This window comes from Oncorhynchus masou, chromosome 13, assembly GCF_036934945.1.
Source record: "Oncorhynchus masou masou isolate Uvic2021 chromosome 13, UVic_Omas_1.1, whole genome shotgun sequence".
NCBI classification, from domain to species: domain Eukaryota; kingdom Metazoa; phylum Chordata; class Actinopteri; order Salmoniformes; family Salmonidae; genus Oncorhynchus; species Oncorhynchus masou.
In genome coordinates this window covers 98,485,400-98,508,120 of record NC_088224.1, presented here as the reverse complement: position 1 = coordinate 98,508,120, position 22,721 = coordinate 98,485,400, and positions in this window count along the sequence as shown.

The window sequence follows — 22,721 nt, the reverse complement described above, 5'->3', positions numbered from 1 at the left end:
ACCCCAGGAGCCGGTGAATAATTCCCATTGAGCCCCAGAAAGAATATATTCCATGGTAAGGAGGAGGAGGGGATAGAGGGAGCAGGGAGGGAGAATGTAAAGGTAGTTTGTCGAGCATTAGAGAGGGGGGTGGAACAATAGGAGGAAGGTGAGAAGAAAAGGAGAAGAGAAGAAGTCAGGATATGTTGCATGGCTCTGAATGAAAGAGACATGGATCGGAATTTTAATATAGCATGGTTTGTTGAAAACTGTTTGTTGAAAACGTCTTTACAGACGTTATCTGTATCCTTGGTTTGGAAAACAAATCCGATTGATGAAGCTTGGCCAGGTTATAGTTGGGCCAGATGGTTATAATTGGGCCAGATGGTTATAATTGGGCCAGATGGTTATAGTTGGGCCAGATAGTTAGAGTTGGGCCAGATGGTTATAGTTGTGTCAGATGGTTAAAGTTTGGCCAGATGGTAATAGTTGGGTCAGATGGTTATAGTAGGGCTAGATGGTTAAAGTTTGGTCAGATGGTTATAGTTGGGCCAGATGGTTCGTGTTGTGCCAGATGGTTGTAGTTGGGCCAGATTGTTATAGTTGGGCCAGATGGCTATAGTTGGGTCAGATGGTTATAGTTGGGTCAGATGGTTATAGTTGGGTCAGATGTAAATAGTTGGGCCAGATGGTTATAGTTGGGCCAGATGGTTATAGTTGTGTCAGATGGTTAAAGTTGGGCCAGATGATTATAGTTGGGTCAGATGGTTATAGTTGGGCTAGATGGTTAAAGTTTGGTCAGATGGTTATAGTTGGGCCAGATGGTTATAGTTGGGCCAGATGGTTAAAGTTGGGCCAGATGTTTATAGTTGGGTCAGATGGTTATAGTTGGGCTAGATGGTTAAAGTTTGGTCAGATGGTTATAGTTGGGCCAGATGGTTATAGTTGGGTCAGATGGTTATAGTTGGGTCAGATGGTTATAGTTGGGCCAGATGGTTATAGTTGGGCCAGATAGTTATAGTTGGGCCAGATGGTTATGGTGGGGCAGATGGTTAAAGTTGGGTCAGATGGATCTGGTTGGGTCAGATGGTTAAAGTTGGGTCAGATGTTTATAGGTGGGCCAGATGGTAATAGTTTGGTCAGATGTTTAAAGTTTGGTCAGAGATTTATAGTTGGGTCAGATGTCGTAGATGTCTATATTCTATATTCAACACGTCTAGATGTACATTCAACACATCTAGATCTATATTCAACATGTCTATATCTATATTCAACACGTCTAGATCTATATTCAACACATCTAAATGTATATTCAACACGTCAATTTCTAAATTCAACACGTCTAGATCTATATTCAACACATCTAAATGTATATTCAAAACATCTAGATCTATATTCAAGACATATTTTTTCCAATAATTGTTTACAGACAGATTATTTCACTTATACTTCACTGTATCACAATTCCAGTGGGTCTAGATCTATATTCAACACATCCAAATCTATATTCAACACGTCTAGATCTATTTTCAACACGTCTAGATCTATTTTCAATATATCTAGATCTATATTCAACACATCCAAATCTATATTCAACACATCTATATCTATATTAAACACATCTAGATCTATATTCAGCACATCCAAATCTATAGTCAACACATCTAGATCTATATTCAACACATCTAGATCTATTTTCAACAGGTCTAGATCTATATTCAACACGTCTAGATCTATTTTCAACATATCTAGATCTATATTCAACACATCCAAATCTATATTCAACACATCTATATCTATATTCAACACATCTATATCTATATTCAACACATCTAGATCTATATTCAACACATCCAAATCTATAGTCAACACATCTAGATCTATATTCAACACATCTAGATCTATTTTCAACAGGTCTAGATCTATATTCAACACGTCTCGATGTACATTCAACACATCTAGATCCTTATTCAACATGTCTATATCTAGATTCAACACATCTAGAACTATATTCACACATCTAGATCTATTTTCAACACAACCATATCTATATTCAACACATCTAGATCTATAAATTCAACACATCTAGATCTATATATTCAACACATCTAGATCTATATTCAAAATATCTACTGTAGATCTATATATTCAACACATCTAGATCTATATTCAACACATCTAGATCTATAAATTCAACACATCTAGATCTATATATTCAACACATCCAAATCTATATTCAACAGGTCTATATCTATATTCAACACGTCTAGATGTACATTCAACACATCTAGATCTATATTCAACACATCTAGATCTATATTTAACACGTCTACATCTATATTCAGCACATCCAAATCTATATTCAACACATCTAGATCTATATGTAACACATCCCAATCTATATTCAACACATCTAGATCTATATTTAACACGTCTACATCTATATTCAACACATCCAAATCTATATTCAACACATCCAGATCTATATTCAAAATGTCTAGATCTGTATTCAACACATCTAAATGTATATTCAACACATTTAGATCAATATTCATCACATCTAGATCTATTTTCAACACGTCTACTTCTATATTCAACACGTCTATATCAATATTCAACACATCTAGATGTATATTCAACACATCCATATCTATATTCATCACATCTAGATCTATATATTCAACACATCTAGATCTATATTCAACACATCTAGATCTATATTAAACACATCCATATCTATATTCAACATATCTAGATCTATATTCAACACATCTAGATATATATTCAACACATCTAGATATATATTCAACACGTCTATATCTATATTCAACACGTCTATATCTATATTCAACACATCTAGATCTATATTCAAGACATCTAGATTAATATTCAACACATCCAGATCTATAATCAACACATCCAAATCTATATTCAACACATCCAAATCTATATTCAACACATCTAGATCTATATTCAACACATCTAGATCTATATTCAACACGTCTAGATCTATATTCAACACGTCTACATCTATATTCAACACGTCTATATCTATATTCAACACATCTAGATCTATATTCAAGACATCTAGATTAATATTCAACACATCCAGATCTATAATCAACACATCCAAATCTATATTCAACACATCCAAATCTATATTCAACACATCTAGATCTATATTCAACACATCTAGATCTATATTCAACACGTCTAGATCTATATTCAACAGGTCTATATCTATATTCAACACGTCTAGATGTACATTCAACACATCCAAATCTATATTCAACACATCTAGATCTATATTCAACACATCGTGATCTATATTCAACAAGTCTATATCTATATTCAACACGTCTAGATCTATATTCAAAACATCTAGATCTATATTCAACACGTCTAGATCTATTTTCAATATATCTAGATCTATATTCAACACATCTATATCTATATTCAACACATCTAGATCTATATTCAACACATCTTGATCTATATTTAACACATCTAGATCTACATTCAACTGTTCTAGATCTGTATTCAACACATCCAAATCTATATTCAACAGGTCTATATCTATATTCAACACGTCTAGATGTACATTCAACACATCTAGATCCTTATTCAACACGTCTATATCTATATTCAACACATCTAGAACTATATTCACACATCTAGATCTATTTTCAACGCAACCATATCTATATTCAACACATCTAGATCTATATATTCAACACATCAAGATCTATATTCAACACATCTAGATCTATATTCAACACATCTAGATCTATATTCAACACATCTAGATATATATTCAACACGTCTATATCTGTATTCAACACGTCTACATCTATATTCAACACATCTAGATCTATATTCAAGACATCTTGATCAATACTCAACACATCTAGATCTATATTCAACACGTCTAGATCTAAATATACAACACATCTAGATCTATATTCAACACATCCATATCTATATTCAACACATCTAGATCTATATATTCAACACATCTAGATCTATATTCAACACATCTAGATCTATATTAAAAACCTCCAAATCTATATTCAACACATGCAAATCTATATTCAACACATCTAGATCTATATTCAACACATCTAGATCTATATTCAACACATCTAGATCTATATTCAACACATCTAGATCTATATTCAACACATCCAAATCTATATTCAACACATCTAGATCTATACTCAACACATCGTGATCTATATTCAACAAGTCTATATCTATATTCAACACATCTAGATCTATATTCAACACATCGAGAACTATATTCACACATCTAGATCTATATTCAACATGTCTATTTCTATATTCAACACGTCTAGATCTATATTCAACACATCTAAATGTATATTCAACACGTCAATTTCTATATTCAACACGTCTAGATCTACATTCAACACATCTAGATCTATATATTCAACACGTCTAGATCTATATTCAACACATCTAGCTACATATTCAACACATCTAGATCTATATTCAACACATCCAGATCTATATTCAACATGTCTAGATCTATATTCAACACATCAAAATGTATATTCAACACATCTAGATCTATATTCAAGACATCTTTTTTCCAATAATTGTTTACAGACAGATTATTTCACTTATACTTCACTGTATCACAATTCCAGTGGGTCAGAAGTTTACATACACTAAGTTGACTGTGCTCTCAAACTGCTTGGAAAATTTCAGAAGATGATTTCTATGGCTTTAGAAGCTTCTAATAGGCTAATTGACATAATTTGAGTTAATTGGATGTGTACCTGTGGATGTATTTCAAGGCCTACCTTCAAACTCAGTTCCTCTTTGCTTGACATCATGGGAAAATCAAAATACATCAGCCAAGACCTCAGAAAAAAATGGTAGACCTCCACAAGTCTGGTTCATCTTTGGGAGCAATTTCCAAACGCCTGAAGGTACCACGTTCATCTTTACAAACAATTGTATAAACACCATGGGACCACACAGCCGTCATACCGCTCCGGAAGGAGACGTGTTATATCCATAGTGAAACGAGTTATATTTTGACATAACCTGAAAGGCCGCTCAGCAAGGAAGAGGCCACTGCTCCAAACCTCCATAAAAAAGCCAGACTACGGTTATACAATTGCACATGGGGACAAAGATCATACTTTTTGGAGAAATGTCCTCTGGTCTGATGAAACAAAAATAGAACTGTTTGGCCATAATGACCATTGTTATGTTTGGAGGAAAAAGGGGGAGGCTTGCAAGCCGAAGAACACCATCCCAACCGTGAAGCACGGGGGTGACAGCATCATGTTGTGGGGGTGCTTTGCTGCAGGAGTGACTGGTGCACTTCACAAAATAGATGACATGATTAGGAAGCAAAATTATGTGGATATATTGAGGCAACACCTCAAGACATCAGTCAGGAAGTTAAAGCTTGGTTGCAAATGGATCTTCCAAATGGACAATGACCCCAAACATACTTCCAAAGTTGTGGCAAAATGGCTTAAGGACAACAAAGTCAAGGTATTGGAGTGGCCATCACAAAGCCCTGACCTCAATCCTATAGAAAATATTTGGGCAGAACTGAAAAAGTGTGTGCGAGCAAGGAGGCATACAAACCTGACTCAGTTACACCAGCTCTGTCAGGAGGAATGGGCCAAAATTCACCCGACTTATTGTGGGAAGCTTGTGAAAGGCTACCTGAAACGTTTGACCCAAGTTAAACAATGTAAAGGCAATGCTACCAAATACTAATTGAGTGTATGTACATTTCTGACCCACTGGGAATGTGATGAAAGAAATAAAAGCTGAAATCATTCTCTGTACTATTATTCTGACATTTCACATTCTTCAAATAAAGTGTTGATCCTAACTGATCTAAGACAGGAAATTTGTACTAGAAATAAATGTCAGGAATTGTGAAAAACTGAGTTTAAATGTATTTGGCTAAGGTGTATGTAAACGTCCGGCTTCAATTATTGTTACGTGATTAAACTGTTGCTCTGTCTGTATGCTACGTCTTGCTTGTCCTATGTTGCTATGTCTTGCTTGTTCTATGTTGCTATTGTCTATATTGTAATTGTTTTTAATAACCTGCCCAGGGACTGCGGTTGAAAATTAGCCGGCTGGCTAAAACCGGCACTTTCACTGAAACGTTGATTAATGTGCACTGTCCCTGTAAAAATAAAAATAAACTCAAACTCAACTAATCATGTAAACTTCAATTATCTAGGAATTCCGGAGCACCACAGAAAATGTTGAAAAGTTTTAATTTTCCGAATATAACTCTTCAGATATTTTAATATCTGATCAATTAGTCTTCTGATTAATTCATTATTAATCGTTACCTCATTAGTCTCATTCCAAATGTCATAAAATTCTTGGTTATCTGCACGAACCCTAGTTTCCAAAAATGTATCAGCAATTTACAAATTGGCTTAATTATTTATTTACTAACTAACTAAATAATCACAGAAATACATCACAAACAGTAAACATTGGTTACTAACAATGATAGAAAAGTCGCTAGTGGGCTAAACCGATATGACAGCCTGGTAGACGAAGGAGAGGGGGTGTGGACCAATCAAGAGCAGGAAATTCATAGCTGATAACTACGCTCATAGAAATTGATAATACTTTACATGAACGACTGCTCATTCGAAAATAAATTATGTATGTCTTATTGTCTCTCTATATGGTCGCCTATCCAACTGCTGGAGAGAGTCATCAGAAAAGTCACAGTCTGTCGTGGTTGTAGGTGGTTAGAATGGATACTTCAGAGTACCATTCGGAAATGTTTTTATAGAATAGATGCTTTGGCGGTTGTCAGTATTCTCGTTCTCGACTTTCTAGCTGCAGACTAGCATTTATACTTTGAAGATTTGATCTTATTCTGTCATGATCTGCTCCCGCTCTTCCCTTCCCCTGGCGCTTGAGGGCACCAGATTAACCTGAATCACACGCTCCTGCCATCCATCACTCACACCTGCCCTTCCTCGTCACTCGCATCAGCGATATTGGACTCACCTGGACTCGCTCATCACATGAAATGTACATTTCGTCACTGGTGGTTTTATACGTTTCAGTAAAAAAGGGTGGTTCCATGATGGTGATGTAATGTCTATGCTCTTGTGGGCAGGGTTACTGACCGTTAACTTGGTTAATGAAAACCCATATTTTCTTATTTAGAAGGTTATCGTCACATTACAACTTTTCACAAATAGTTTCATGTTTAATCACATACATTTCACAATATTTAGATGCCAACCTGACAGCTTGGAAATATACGCTTTAAGAGATACAGTTGTGTGTGTTTCCTGTCCTTCATGAGGTCACCAAATGAAACACACTCATCACAACTGTCCCTTAAGTGTCCACGGACCATTCCCACATTCTCAAAAGTGGAAATATTGTTTAGTTCTCCCATTTTGGGGAATTAGGAGTTTGGCCAAGTGAGGTCCTTTGTTCTCTCTCTCCCTCAATACTGCATATCCAAAGGAGGAGAGGGTCTCTTCCAGGAATTTACGACCTGTTGTTAAGTCATAAAACTGTGGAGAGGGAAAGAGAGAGAGGGAGGGAGGGGGGCTATGATCCTCCCCCCAGGACACGTCATGACAGTTCCCACTGCAATGTATGGTGCAGTGACATTTTGCAACAAAGACTCCTACCACACCGAAGTACGGCAGTGGAAATTCAGTGTCCTCCAAGGAAAAGCAAAATGAATCTTTGCCTGAAACTCTTCTTCTGGATGTCCTGGGTTCGAGCAGCTCGCCATCCTTGTTGGAACTGAATCCATACTCCAAACCCCCTGTGCTGTTTTACAAACAGGATCCCACAATATATACACACATTGTGAGTACCTTTCAAATAACCATCAATATAGTACTACAAACAGGATCACACAATATATATACATCATGAGTACCTTTCAAATAACCATTAACATAGTACTACCAACAGGATGCCACAATATATATTTAATTTTTACCTTTATTTAACCAGGCAAGTCAGTTAAGATCAAATTCTTATTTTCAATGATGGCCTGGGAACAGTGGGTTAACTGCCTGTTCAGGGGCAGAACGACAGATTTGTACCTTGTCAGCTCGGGGGTTTGAACTCGCAACCTTCCGCTCTAACCACTAGGCTACCCTGCCGCCCCATGAGTACCTTTCAAATAACCATTAATATAGTAATACAAACAGGATCCAACAATATATATACATCATGAGTACCTTTCAAATAACCATTAATATAGTGCTACAAACAGGATCCAATAATATATATACATCATGAGTACCTTTCAAATAACCATTAATGTAGTGCTTCGCTTTAATCTCTTACAGGAATTAGAAAATACAACTTAGTCAAAATTCGTTACACTTTAACTACAGCACCAGAATCACATGGACTGAACAATAGACCAGCCTGGGCAATGCAGAGGACTTTACACAACTACAGCACCAGAATCACATGGACTGAACAATAGACCAGCCTGGGCAATGCAGAGGACTTTACACAGCTACAGTACCAGAATCAGATGGCCTGAACAATAGACCAGCCTGGGCAATGCAGAGGACTTTACACAACTACAGCACCAGAATCACATGGACTGAACAATAGACCAGCCTGGGCAATGCAGAGGACTTTACACAACTACAGCACCAGAATCACATGGACTGAACAATAGACCAGCCTGGGCAATGCAGAGGACTTTACACAACTACAGCACCAGAATCACATGGACTGAACAATAGACCAGCCTGGGCAATGCAGAGGACTTTACACAGCTACAGCACCAGAATCACATGGCCTGAACAATAGACCAGCCTGGGCAATGCAGAGGACTTTACACAACTACACCACCAGAATCACATGGACTGAACAATAGACCAGCCTGGGCAATGCAGAGGACATTACACAACTACAGCACCAGCATCACATGGACTGAACAATAGACCAGCCTGGGCAATGCAGAGGACTTTACACAACTACAGCACCAGAATCACACGGACTGAACAATAGACCAGCCTGGGCAATGCAGAGGACTTTACACAACTACAGCACCAGAATCACATGGACTGAACAATAGACCAGCCTGGGCAATGCAGAGGACTTTACACAACTACAGCACCAGTATCACATGGACTGAACAATAGACCAGCCTGGGCAATGCAGAGGACTTTACACAACTACAGCACCAGAATATCATGGACTGAACAATAGACCAGCCCGGGCAATGCAGAGGACTTTACACAACTACAGCACCAGAATCACATGGACTGAACAATAGACCAGCCCGGGCAATGCAGGGGACTTTACACAACTACAGCACCAGAATCACATGGACTGAACAATAGACCAGCCTGGGCAATGCAGAGGACTTTACACAACTACAGCACCAGAATCACATGGACTGAACAATAGACCAGCCTGGGCAATGCAGAGGACTTTACACAACTACAGCGCCAGAATCACATGGACTGAACAATAGACCAGCCTGGGCAATGCAGAGGACTTTACACAACTACAGCACCAGTATCACATGGACTGAACAATAGACCAGCCTGGGCAAATGAAAAGTACTATTGCTTACACGTCATTTCTTATCAAAAACATAACAGTGTACCAAATATCAAAAACATAACAGTGTACCAAATATCAAAAACATAACAGTGTACAACATATAAATAACATAACAGTGTACCAAATATAAATAACATAACAGTGTACCAAATATCAAAAACATAACAGTGTACAACATATAAATAACATAACAGTGTACCAAATATCAAAAACATAACAGTGTACAACATATAAATAAAATAACAGTGTACCAAATATCAAAAACATAACAGTGTCCCAAATATCAAAAACATAACAGTGTACCAAATATCAAAAACATAACAGTGTACAACATATAAATAACATAACAGTGTACCAAATATAAATAACATAACAGTGTCCCAAATATCAAAAACATAACAGTGTACCAAATATCAAAAACATAACAGTGTACCAAATATCAAAAACATAACAGTGTACAACATATAAATAACATAACAGTGTACCAAATATCAAAAACATAACAGTGTACCAAATATCAAAAACATAACAGTGTACAAAATATAAATAACATAACAGTGTACCAAATATCAAAAACATAACAGTGTACCAAATATCAAAAACATAACAGTGTACCAAATATCAAAAACATAACCGTGTACAACATATAAATAACATAACAGTGTACCAAATATAAATAACATAACAGTGTACCAAATATCAAAAACATAACAGTGTACCAAATATCAAAAACATAACAGTGTACCAAATATAAAAAACATAACAGTGTACCAAATATAAAAAAACATAACAGTGTACCAAATATCAAAAACATAACAGTGTACCAAATATCAAAAACATAACAGTGTACCAAATATAGAAAACATAACAGTGTACCAAATATAAAAAAACATAACAGTGTACCAAATATCAAAAACATAACAGTGTACAAAATATAAATAACATAACAGTGTACCAAATATCAAAAACATAACAGTGTACCAAATATCAAAAACATAACAGTGTACAAAATATAAATAACATAACAGTGTAACAAATATCAAAAACATAACAGTGTACCAAATATAAAAAAAAACAGTGTACCAAATGGATTATGATACCAGTTAAACACATTTTATAAAAGTATGAAAACTAAAATAGTTTGCGAATCATGATTAGCATGATTACTAACGTTTGCTATTTCAATTGATCGATAACCGAGCTAGCCTAAATGTGAATGGCTTGTGCAAATGCTTGGTTCAGTACGAACACGCACAAATGCTAGCAATAGCTTAGCTAGCCTAATCGCTAGCAGCACGTTCTTCATACTAAAACTCACCAAATCCTGGTGTAAATCTTTCCCTCAACTCCTTCACATAATGTTTCTGTAGATAATTTAATATCCAGTTCTCTCTTTTTAGTTTAGTCTTATTCAACTTGTCCACGAATTGAATCATGTTTATGGAATGACGGTTGCTCTTCACGCTCCGCTCTTTCTCAGCATATTGGCGCCGACTAGTGTATAACATGAGATTAGGGGAGGGACTAAGAGAAAATAGAGTTTTGATTGGCTCAAACTAAACGGTTCGTCATGCAGCTTCTGACAGCTGATTTGTTGTCGCTGTCAACTTAAACATATCAATAGCAATATAGTTTAATATGATTGGTTACTGGAATCTCACTCGTGACGATATTCAACATTAGTTGACGTGCGTTACACAATGTATTCAGTTTTATAAATATTTAGGACTAACTTCTTCCTTGCCACCCACTCTGAAACTAACTGCAGCGCTTTTGTGGAGTGTGGAGTTACGACTTCGTAAAAGAGGGAAACGAGGCGGTCTTCTGGTCAGACTGAGTAGACAGGCACATCGTGCCCCACTTCCTAGCATTCTTCTCGCCAATTTCCTTCACTAACCATTAGAACGTGCGTTGAAGATGTCGTTCCCATAGCAACGATTAAAACATTCCCTAACCAGAAACCGTGGATTGATGGCAGCATTCGCGTGAAACTGAAAGCGCAAACCACTGCCTTTAATCAGGGCAAGGTGACTGGTAATATGACTGAATACAAACAGTGCAGCCATTCCCTCCGTAAGGCTATCAAACAAGCTAAGCGTCAGTATAGAGACAAAGTAGAATCTCAATTCAACTGCTCAGACACGAGGCATGTGGCAGGGTCTACAGTCAATCACGGACTATAAGAATAAATCCAGCTCGGTCACGGACCAGGATGTCTTGCTCCCAGGCAGACTAATTAACTTTTTTGCCCGCTTTGAGGACAATACAGTGCCACTGACACGGCCTGCAACTGAAACATGCGGTCTCTCCTTCACTGTAGCCGAGGTGAGTAAAACATTTAAACGTGTTAACCCTCGCAAGGCTGCAGGCCCAGACGGCATCCCCAGCCGCGCCCTCAGAGCATGCGCAGATGTGTTGGTGTGCTGGTGTGTTTACGGACATATTCAATCAATCCCTATACCAGTCTGCTGTTCCCACATGCTTCAAGAGGGCCACCATTGTTCCTGTTCCAAAGAAAGCTAAGGTAACTGAGCTAAACGACTTCCGCCCCGTAGCACTCACTTCCGTCATCATGAAGTGCTTTGAGAGACTAGTCAAGGACCATATCACCTCCACCCTACCTGACACTCTAGACCCACTCCAATTTGCTTACCACCCAAATAGGTCCACAGACGATGCAATCTCAACCACACTGCACACTGGCCTAACCCATCTGGACAAGAGGAATACCTATGTGAGAATGCTGTTCATCGACTACAGCTCGGCATTTAACACCATAGTACCCTCCAAGCTCGTCATCAAGCTCGAGACCCTGGGTCTCGGCCCCGCCCTGTGCAACTGGGTACTGGACTTCCTGACGGGCCGCCCCCAGGTGGTGAGGGTAGGTAACAACATCTCCTCCCCGCTGATCCTCAACACTGGGGCCCCACAAGGGTGCGTTCTGAGCCCTCTCCTGTACTCCCTGTTCACCCACGACTGCGAGGTAACGCACGCCTCCAACTCAATCATCAAGTTTGCGGACGACACAACAGTGGTAGGCTTGATTACCAATAATGACGAGACGGCCTACAGGGAGGAGGTGAGGGCCCTCGGAGTGTGGTGTCAGGAAAATAACCTCACACTCAACGTCAACAAAACTAAGGAGATGATTGTGGACTTCAGGAAACAGCAGAGGGAACACCCCCCTATCAACATCGATGGAACAGTAGTGGAGAGGGTAGTAAGTTTTAAGTTCCTCGGCATACACATCACAGACAAACTGAATTGGTCCACTCACACAGACAGCATCGTGAAGAAGGTGCAGCAGCGCCTCTTCAACCTCAAGAGGCTGAAGAAATTCGGCTTGTCACCAAAAGCACTCACAAACTTCTACAGATGCACAATCGAGAGCATCCTGGCGGGCTGTATCACCGCCTGGTACGGCAACTGCTCCGCCCACAACCGTAAGGCTCTCCAGAGGGTAGTGAGGTCTGCACAATGTATAACCGGGGGCAAACTACCTGCCCTCCAGGACACCTACACCACCCGATGTTACAGGAAGGCCACAAAGATCATCAAGGACAACACCCACCCGAGCCACTGCCTGTTCACCCCGCTATCATCCAGAAGGCGAGGTCAGTACAGGTGCATCAAAGCTGGGACCGAGAGACTGAAAAACAGCTTCTATCTCAAGGCCATCAGACTGTTAAACAGCAACCACTGATATTGAGTGGCTGCTGCCAACACACTGACTCAACTCCAGCCACTTTAATAATGGGAATTGATGGGAAAGGATGTAAAATATATCACTAGCCACTTTAAACAATGCTACCTAATATAATGTTTACATACCCTACATTATTCATCTCATATGTATACTTATATACTGTACTCTATCATCTACTGCATCCTTATGTAATACATGTATCACTAGCCACTTTAACTATGCCACTTTGTTTAAATACTCATCTCATATGTATATACTGTACTCGATACCATCTACTGTATCTTGCCTATGCTGCTCTGCACCATCACTCATTCATATCTTTATGTACATATTCTTTATCCCCTTACACTGTGTATAAGAAATTAGTTTTGGAATTGTTAGTTAGATTACTTGTTGGTTATTAATGCATTGTCGGAACTGGAAGCACAAGCATTTCGCTACACTCGCATTAACATCTGCTAACCATGTGTATGTGACAAATAACATTTGATTTGATTTGATTTTATATATCTCACTAGGTCAGGATATTAAACCTCCTCCATGTATATCTCACTCGGTCAGGATATTAAACCTCCTCCATGTATATCTCACTAGGTCAGGATATTAAACCTCCTCCATGTATATCTCACTAGGTCAGGATATTAAACCTCCTCCATATATATCTCACTAGGTCAGGATATTAAACCTCCTCCATGTATATCTCACTAGGTCAGGATATTAAACCTCCTCCATGTATATCTCACTAGGTCAGGATATTAAACCTCCTCCATATATATCTCACTAGGTCAGGATATTAAACCTCCATGTATATCTCACTAGGTCAGGATATTAAACCTCCATGTATATCTCACTAGATCAGGATATTAAACCTCCTCCATGTATATCTCACTCGGTCAGGATATTAAACCTCCATGTATATCTCACTAGGTCAGGATATTAAACCTCCATGTATATCTCACTAGGTCAGGATATTAAACCTCCATGTATATCTCACTAGGTCAGGATATTAAACCTCAATGTATATCTCACTAGGTCAGGATATTAAACCTCCTCCATGTATATCTCACTAGGTCAGGATATTAAACCTCCATGTATATCTCACTTGGTCTGGGTATTTAAGCCTCTATATATCCACTAATTCTAATATATCCATGACATTCATGACTTCTTCAAGAGCATGAGGGTGATTGTTTGCGGTGTGATTTCCTTTACGGCCCATAGAGGTATTTAAAACGGTAATATAATCTCCCACCATAATAGAGTCCAGTGTTGCTTGTAGGGTTGATACATTCAATTATTGTTATATATTTTCAAAGAAACCAGGATCATAATTATTTGGACCGTATAGATTAATGAGACAAATCTGTTTATGGTCCAATAACATAATCACCCTTCCTAATATAATAATTATGTAAGCAGCTCTTATGAAGGATTGTTACCCGTATCCAGGGTAACAATTACATTTTTAATTACATTTTTGGCAAATAATTATGATTTTGGAAAAACAATTATTGTAATTCATCCTACATTGTCCATGACATCCTTACCCCATAACAAACAGAGGTGGGATACACACACACACACACACACACACACACACACACACACACACACACACACACACTCTCTCTCTCTCTCTTCATCCTTCCCCCACAAACAGCCACAAGCTCTGATGTTCAACAGTTGTTCCATCCCTGAGCCCAACTCAACAGAAGACTTGTGGTGTAATATACAGGTGTAGCTGTTTGCGAAGGTATATAAAATTGAGCAAGACTGGGGAGATTTGATCAACCATTGTCAAGTCCTAGGTGATGGAGATCAGATACACCCCATTCCTTTGAAACACCCACACGCTGGTCCCCCCGTTGTGACCATTTTCCCAACCATCTCTGTGCAGTCAGACATTTGATTATCTTGTGCCACCAGGGTCCCAATAATTTGCCCCTTCTCTGATTGTCAGTGTGACACCTGCACATACCCACATACTGTGCTGTCTATGTCCTCTGTTTGCTGTGTTCTTATCCCTGCCATGTTGATTCCTACCTCATTTCAGGCTTTTCAGTACCTTTGAGTTTCAGTTCCTTCCTTGAAGAAGTAATATTTCATTAATGATCCTTTTAATGCCGTCTTTTATGTATTTCTAAATACTATGAATACAAAGTTGAATACTAATTATTGAACATAATGTTATCACTATGCCTTACTGCAGGGCTCATACCTGATACGTTCGTGCTGCAAAAAACATCTGTTCATTTAAGGTGATTTACCAGATTGCTGCCCTATTTCTGTTCTTTGGATGATATACAAGGGGTACCAGTACCGAGTCAATAGTTACCAGTACCGAGTCGATGGGTACCAGTACCGGGTTGATGGGTACCAGTACTGAGTTGATGGGGCCCAGTACCGAGTTGATGGGGCCCAGTACCGAGTCGATGGGGCCCAGTACCGAGTCGATAAGTACCCGTCCCGAGTCGATGGATACCAGTACCGATTCGATGGGTACCAGTACTGAGTCGATGGGTACCAGTACTGAGTCGATGGGTACCAGTAGGTACCAATACCGAGTCGATGGGTACCAGTACCGGGTCGATGTGTACCAGTACCGAGTCGATGGGTACCAGTACCGAGTTGATGGGGCCCAGTACCGAGTCGATGGGTACCAGTACCAGGTCGATGGGGCCCAGTACCGAGTTGATGGGGCCCAGTACCGAGTCGATGGGTACCAGTACCAGGTCGATAGGTACCAGTACCGAGTCGATGGGGCCCAGTACCAGGTCGATGGGGCCCAGTACCGAATCGATGGGGCCCAGTACCAGGTCGATAGGTACCAGTACCAGGTCGATGGGTACCAGAACCGAGTCGATGGGTACCAGTACCGAGTCGATGGGTACCAGTACCGAGTCGATGGGTACCAGTACCGGGTCGATGGGTACCAGTACCGAGTTGATGGGTACCAGTACCGGTTCGATGGGTACCAGTACCGGGTCGATGGGTACCGGTACCGAGTCGATGGGTACCGGTACCGAGTCGATGGGTACTAGCACCGAGTTGATGGGGCCCAGTACCGGGTCAATGGGTGACAGTACCGAGTTGATGGGTACCGGTACCGAGTCGATGGGTACCAGTAGGTACCAGTACCGAGTCGATGGGTACCAGTAGGTACCAGTACTGAGTCGATGGGTACCAGTACCGGGTCGATGGGTACCAGTACCAGGTCGATAGGTACCAGTACCAGGTCAATGGGTACCAGTACTGAATCGATGGGTACCAGTAGGTACCAGTACCGAGTGGATGGGGCCCAGTAGGTACCAGTACCGAGTCGATGGGTACGAGGTAGTTGAGGTAGATATGTGCATATAGGTGTGGATAAAGTGACTAGACAGCAGGCCAGATAATAAAAACTGTAGCAGCAACGTAATGAGTCAAAAGACTTAGTGCATAAAGGGTTAATGCAGGTAGTTAACCTGGACTAACTACTTATCAGTCTTATGGCTTGGGGGATAGAAGGTCTTCAGGGTCCTGTTGGTTCCAGACTTGTTGCATCGGTACCGCTTTCTGTGTGGTAGCAGAGAGAACAGTCTTGGGTGGCTGGAGTCTGACAATGTTTAGGGCCTTCCTCTGACACCGCCTGGTATAGAGGTCCTGGGTAGCAGGGAGTTCGGCCCCAGTGACGTACTGGGCCGTACGCACTACCCTGTGTAGCACCTTATGTTCATATGCCAAGTAGTTTCCATTGCGAAACGGTGATGCAGCCAGTCAAGATGCTCTCAAAGGTGCAGCTGTAGAACGTTTTGAGGATTTGAGGGTGCCAAATCTTTTCAGCCTCCTGAGGGGGAAGAGGTGTTATCAAGACTTCTTCACGAGGTTGTTAGTGTGTCGGGACCATGACAATTCCTAAGTGATGTGGACACTGAAGAACTTGAAGCTGCCGACCCACTCCACTACAGCCCCATCGATCTAGATCGGGGAATATACAGCCCTCCATTTCCTGTAGTCCACGATAAGCTGACGTTAATGGAGAGGTTGTTTTCTTGGCACCACACTGCCAGGTCACTGACTTCCTCCCTAATAGGCTGCCTCATCATCATCGGTGATCAGGCCAACCACTGTTGGGTTGTCAGCAAATGTAATGATGGTGTTGGAGTCGTGCTTGGCCATGCAGTCGTAGGTGAACAGGAAGTACAGCAGGGGACTGAGCACGCATCCCTGAGGGGCCCCTGTGTTGAGGGTGGCAGGGGCAGCCCGTCAGGAAGTCCAGGATACAGGATACAGATGCCGAGAGAGGTGTTCAGTCCCAGGTTCTTGAGCTTAGTGATGAGCTTGGAGGGAACTATGGTGTTGAATGCTCTGTTATAGCCAATGAACAGCATTCTTCACATAGGTGTTGCTCTGGTCCAGGTGGGAGAGGGCGGTGTGGAGCAATATAGTTTGCGTCATCTGTTGGGGCGGTATGAGAACTGGTGTGGGTCCAGAGTGTCATAATGGTGCTGATGTGAGCCATGACCAGACAGTCAAAGCATTTCATTGCTACAGATGTGAGTGCTATGGGGCGATATAAATTTAGGCAGGTTACCTTGGCATTCATGGTTCCGCTGCTCAATCCTTTAGCTCAGTGCGGACGTTGTCTGTAATCTATGGCTTCTGTTTGGGATATCTACATCCTCGGGTTTGTAAATAAGATTTTTTTCTTTAACTGGTTAAATAAAAAATAAACAAATACGGTCCATGTGGGAACAACGTTGTCGATGCTCTTATTAATGAAGCCGGTGACTGACATAGTAAACTCTTCAATGCTTTAAGATCAATACCGGAACATATTCCAGTCTGTGCTAGCGAAACAGTCCTATAGCTTAGCTTCGTTGGACCACTTCTGAAAATAGCCAATCACTGGTACTTCCTGTTTGAGTTTTTTGTTTTAAGCAGAAATTTAGGGCTCCGGGCAGCCGAGCGGAAATGGAGGAAAACTCGCCTCCCTGCGGACCTGGCATCCTTTCACTCCCTCCTCTCTACATTTTCCTCCTCTGTCTCTGCTGCTAAAGCCACTTTCTACCACTCTAAATTCCAAGCATCTGCCTCTAACCCTAGGAAGCTCTTTGCCACCTTCTCCTCCCTCCTGAATCCTCCCCCCCCTCCCTCTCTGCAGATGACTTCGTCAACCATTTTGAAAAGAAGGTCGACGACATCCGATCCTCGTTTGCTAAGTCAAACGACACCGCTGGTTCTGCTCACACTGCCCTACCCTGTGCTCTGACCTCTTTCTCCCCTCTCTCTCCAGATGAAATCTCGCTTCTTGTGACGGCCGGCCGCCCAACAACCTGCCCGCTTGACCCTATCCCCTCTTCTCTTCTCGAGACCATTTCCGGAGACCTTCTCCCTTACCTCACCTCGCTCATCAACTCATCCCTGACCGCTGGCTACGTCCCTTCCGTCTTCAAGAGAGCGAGAGTTGCACCCCTTCTGAAAAACCTACACTCAATCCCTCCGATGTCAACAACTACAGACCAGTATCCCTTCTTTCTTTTCTCTCCAAAACTCTTGAACGTGCCGTCCTTGGCCAGCTCTCCCGCTATCTCTCTCAGAATGACCTTCTTGATCCAAATCAGTCAGGTTTCAAGACTAGTCATTCAACTGAGACTGCTCTTCTCTGTATCACGGAGGCGCTCCGCACTGCTAAAGCTAACTCTCTCTCCTCTGCTCTCATCCTTCTAGACCTATCGGCTGCCTTCGATACTGTGAACCATCAGATCCTCCTCTCCACCCTCTCCGAGTTGGGCATCTCCGGCGCGGCCCTCGCTTGGATTGCGTCCTACCTGACAGGTCGCTCCTACCAGGTGGCGTGGCGAGAATCTGTCTCCTCGCCATGCGCTCTCACCACTGGTGTCCCCCAGGGCTCTGTTCTAGGCCCTCTCTTATTCTCGCTATACACCAAGTCACTTGGCTCTGTCATAACCTCACATGGTCTCTCCTATCATTGCTATGCAGACGACACACAATTAATCTTCTCCTTTCCCCTTCTGATGACCAGGTGGCGAATCGCATCTCTGCATGTCTGGCAGACATATCAGTGTGGATGACGGATCACCACCTCAAGCTGAACCTCGGCAAGACGGAGCTGCTCTTCCTCCCGGGAAGGACTGCCCGTTCCATGATCTCGCCATCACGGTTGACAACTACATTGTGTCCTCCTCCCAGAGCACTAAGAACCTTGGCGTGATCCTGGACAACACCCTGTCGTTCTCAACTAACATCAAGGCGGTGGCCCGTTCCTGTAGGTTCATGCTCTACAACATCCGCAGAGTACGACCCTGCCTCACACAGGAAGCGGCGCAGGTCCTAATCCAGGCACTTGTCATCTCCCGTCTGGATTACTGCAACTCGCTGTTGGCTGGGCTCCCTGCCTGTGCCATTAAACCCCTACAACTCATCCAGAACGCCGCAGCCCGTCTGGTGTTCAACCTTCCCAAGTTCTCTCACGTCACCCCGCTCCTCCGCTCTCTCCACTGGCTTCCAGTTGAAGCTCGCATCCGCTACAAGACCATGGTGCTTGCCTACGGAGCTGTGAGGGGAACGGCACCGCAGTACCTCCAGGCTCTGATCAGGCCCTACACCCAAACAAGGGCACTGCGTTCATCCACCTCTGGCCTGCTCGCCTCCCTACCACTGAGGAAGTACAGTTCCCGCTCAGCCCAGTCAAAACTGTTTGCTGCTCTGGCCCCCAATGGTGGAACAAACTCCCTCACGACGCCAGGACAGCGGAGTCAATCATCACCTTCCGGAGACACCTGAAACCCCACCTCTTTAAGGAATACCTAGGATAGGATAAAGTAATCCTTCTCACCCCCCCTTAAATGATTTAGATGCACTATTGTAAAGTGGCTGTTCCACTGGATGTCAGAAGGTGAATTCACCAATTTGTAAGTCGCTCTGGATAAGAGCGTCTGCCAAATGACTCAAATGTTAATGTCAAATGATAGAGTTAAGGTCAGATTGGCCAATTGGAGGGCTAGGGAAAGTTATGTATGCATTTCTGTGTGTTGAGTAAAGGTGATCTAGAGTTTTGTCGCCTCCAGTTGCACAGTTGACAAGCTGGTAAAAATGTGGTAAAACAGATTGAAGTTTCCCTGCATTAAAGTCCCCGGCCACTAGGAGCACCACCTCTGGATGTGCATTGTCCTGTTTGCTCATGGCCTTATACAGCTGGTTACTTGCGGTCTTAGTGCCAGTATCGGTTGTGGTGGTAAATAGACTGCTACAAAAAAAAGAGATGAAAACTCTATAAATAATATGGTCTGCAGTTTATCGTGGGATATTTTAACTCAGGCGTGCAAAACCTCCAGACACACACAACCACACAATTAAAGGTGTTTGATCACTGTATTAAAAGACAAAGATGTCAAAAAAAAGTTCCATCGTTTTACAGGATCATGGACCACGCATTTAATCACTGTCCCAAATCACTGACAGCAGTGTCAGAGAGTTGAGTTTTAGGTTGTTGGGATTAGCCGAGCTGGCTCATTCAGTGTTCACACATAGTGAACTTCAAATGAATGCAGATTGATTATTCATCTTTCTTTGCCGAGCCTAACGAGTCCATGCATGTAATCTCATCAACAGACTTCACTCTGGAGTCTGGGAGAGAAGTCAGCAACCACAACTAATAATGACGGATGACAAAATCACAGTCTCTAACGGCAACCATCAGCACTACGAAACCCACTATGTTCATCTGTGACGCTTCAACAGTAAAACAGCCCAAATACAAAACGGGGCCAAGTTAAAAGTAGGGCACTACATAGGGAATAGGGCACAGCTTTGGAGGGCAGAGCTTTGTGAAGGCAGAGTATTTGTTAAAGGGCATACACAGCATACAGGTGGATTTGATCAGCCAAGATGAAGTCTAACTAGTACAGTAGCATCTGTACAGGAAACACTAGTCGGTCTGGACACTTCACACACAGCATCTATGAGGTCAATGACGTGTATTCTACCAGACAACTGATGGCGTGGGAAGGACACAACTCATCTTATCAACGACTTTACTGTCTGGATTGTAATAACAGTTCCAAGAACATTTCAAATAAATTGTCTCATTTGAATATACTATTTTCTGTTTTAGGAAAAGATCTGAATATTTTACTAGAGCTGGGTATCTCTCTCTCTGTGAACATTGTGTTGACCTATCCTGGATGCTGGATATCTCTCTCTCTGTGAACATTGTGTTGACCTATCCTGGATGCTGGGTCGCTCTCTCTGTGAACATTGTGTTGACCTATCCTGGATGCTGGAAATCTCTCTCTCTCTCTCTCTCTCTCTCTCTCTCTCTCTCTCTCTCTCTCTCTCTCTCTCTCTCTCTGTGAACATTGTGTTGACCTATCCTGGATGCTGGGTATCTCCCTCTCTGTGAACATTGTGTTGACCTATCCTGGATGCTGGATATATCTCTCTCTCTCTGTGAATATTGTGTTGACCTATCCTGGATGCTGGGTATCTCTCTCTCTGTGAACATTGTGTTGACCAATCCTGGATGCTGAGTATCTCTCTCTCTGTGAACATTGTGTTGACCTATCCTGGATGCTGGATATCTCTCTCTCTGTGAACATTGTGTTGACCTATCCTGGATGCTGGATATCTCTCTCTCTGTGAACATTGTGTTGACCTATCCTGGATGCTGGATATCTCTCTCTCTCTTTCTCTCTCTCTGTGAACATTGTGTTGACCTATCCTGGATGCTGGGTATCTCCCTCTCTGTGAACATTGTGTTGACCTATCCTGGATGCTGGATATCTCTCTCTCTCTCTGTGAATATTGTGTTGACCTATCCTGGATGCTGGATATCTCTCTCTCTGTGAACATTGTGTTGACCAATCCTGGATGCTGAGTATCTCTCTCTCTCTGTGAACATTGTGTTGACCTATCCTGGATGCTGGATATCTCTCTCTCTCTCTCTCTCTCTCTCTCTCTCTGTGAACATTGTGTTGACCTATCCTGGATGCTGGATATCTCTCTCTCTGTGAATATTGTGTTGACCTATCCTGGATGCTGGGTATCTCTCTCTGTGAACATTGTGTTGACCAATCCTGGATGCTGAGTATCTCTCTCTCTCTGTGAACATTGTGTTGACCTATCCTGGATGCTGGATATCTCTCTCTCTCTCTCTCTCTCTCTCTCTGAACATTGTGAACATTGTGTTGACCTATCCTGGATGCTGGATCTCTCTCTCTCTGTGAATATTGTGTTGACCTATCCTGGATGCTGGGTATCTCCCTCTCTGTGAACATTGTGTTGACCTATCCTGGATGCTGGATATATCTCTCTCTCTCTGTGAATATTGTGTTGACCTATCCTGGATGCTGGGTATCTCTCTCTGTGAACATTGTGTTGACCAATCCTGGATGCTGAGTATCTCTCTCTCTGTGAACATTGTGTTGACCTATCCTGGATGCTG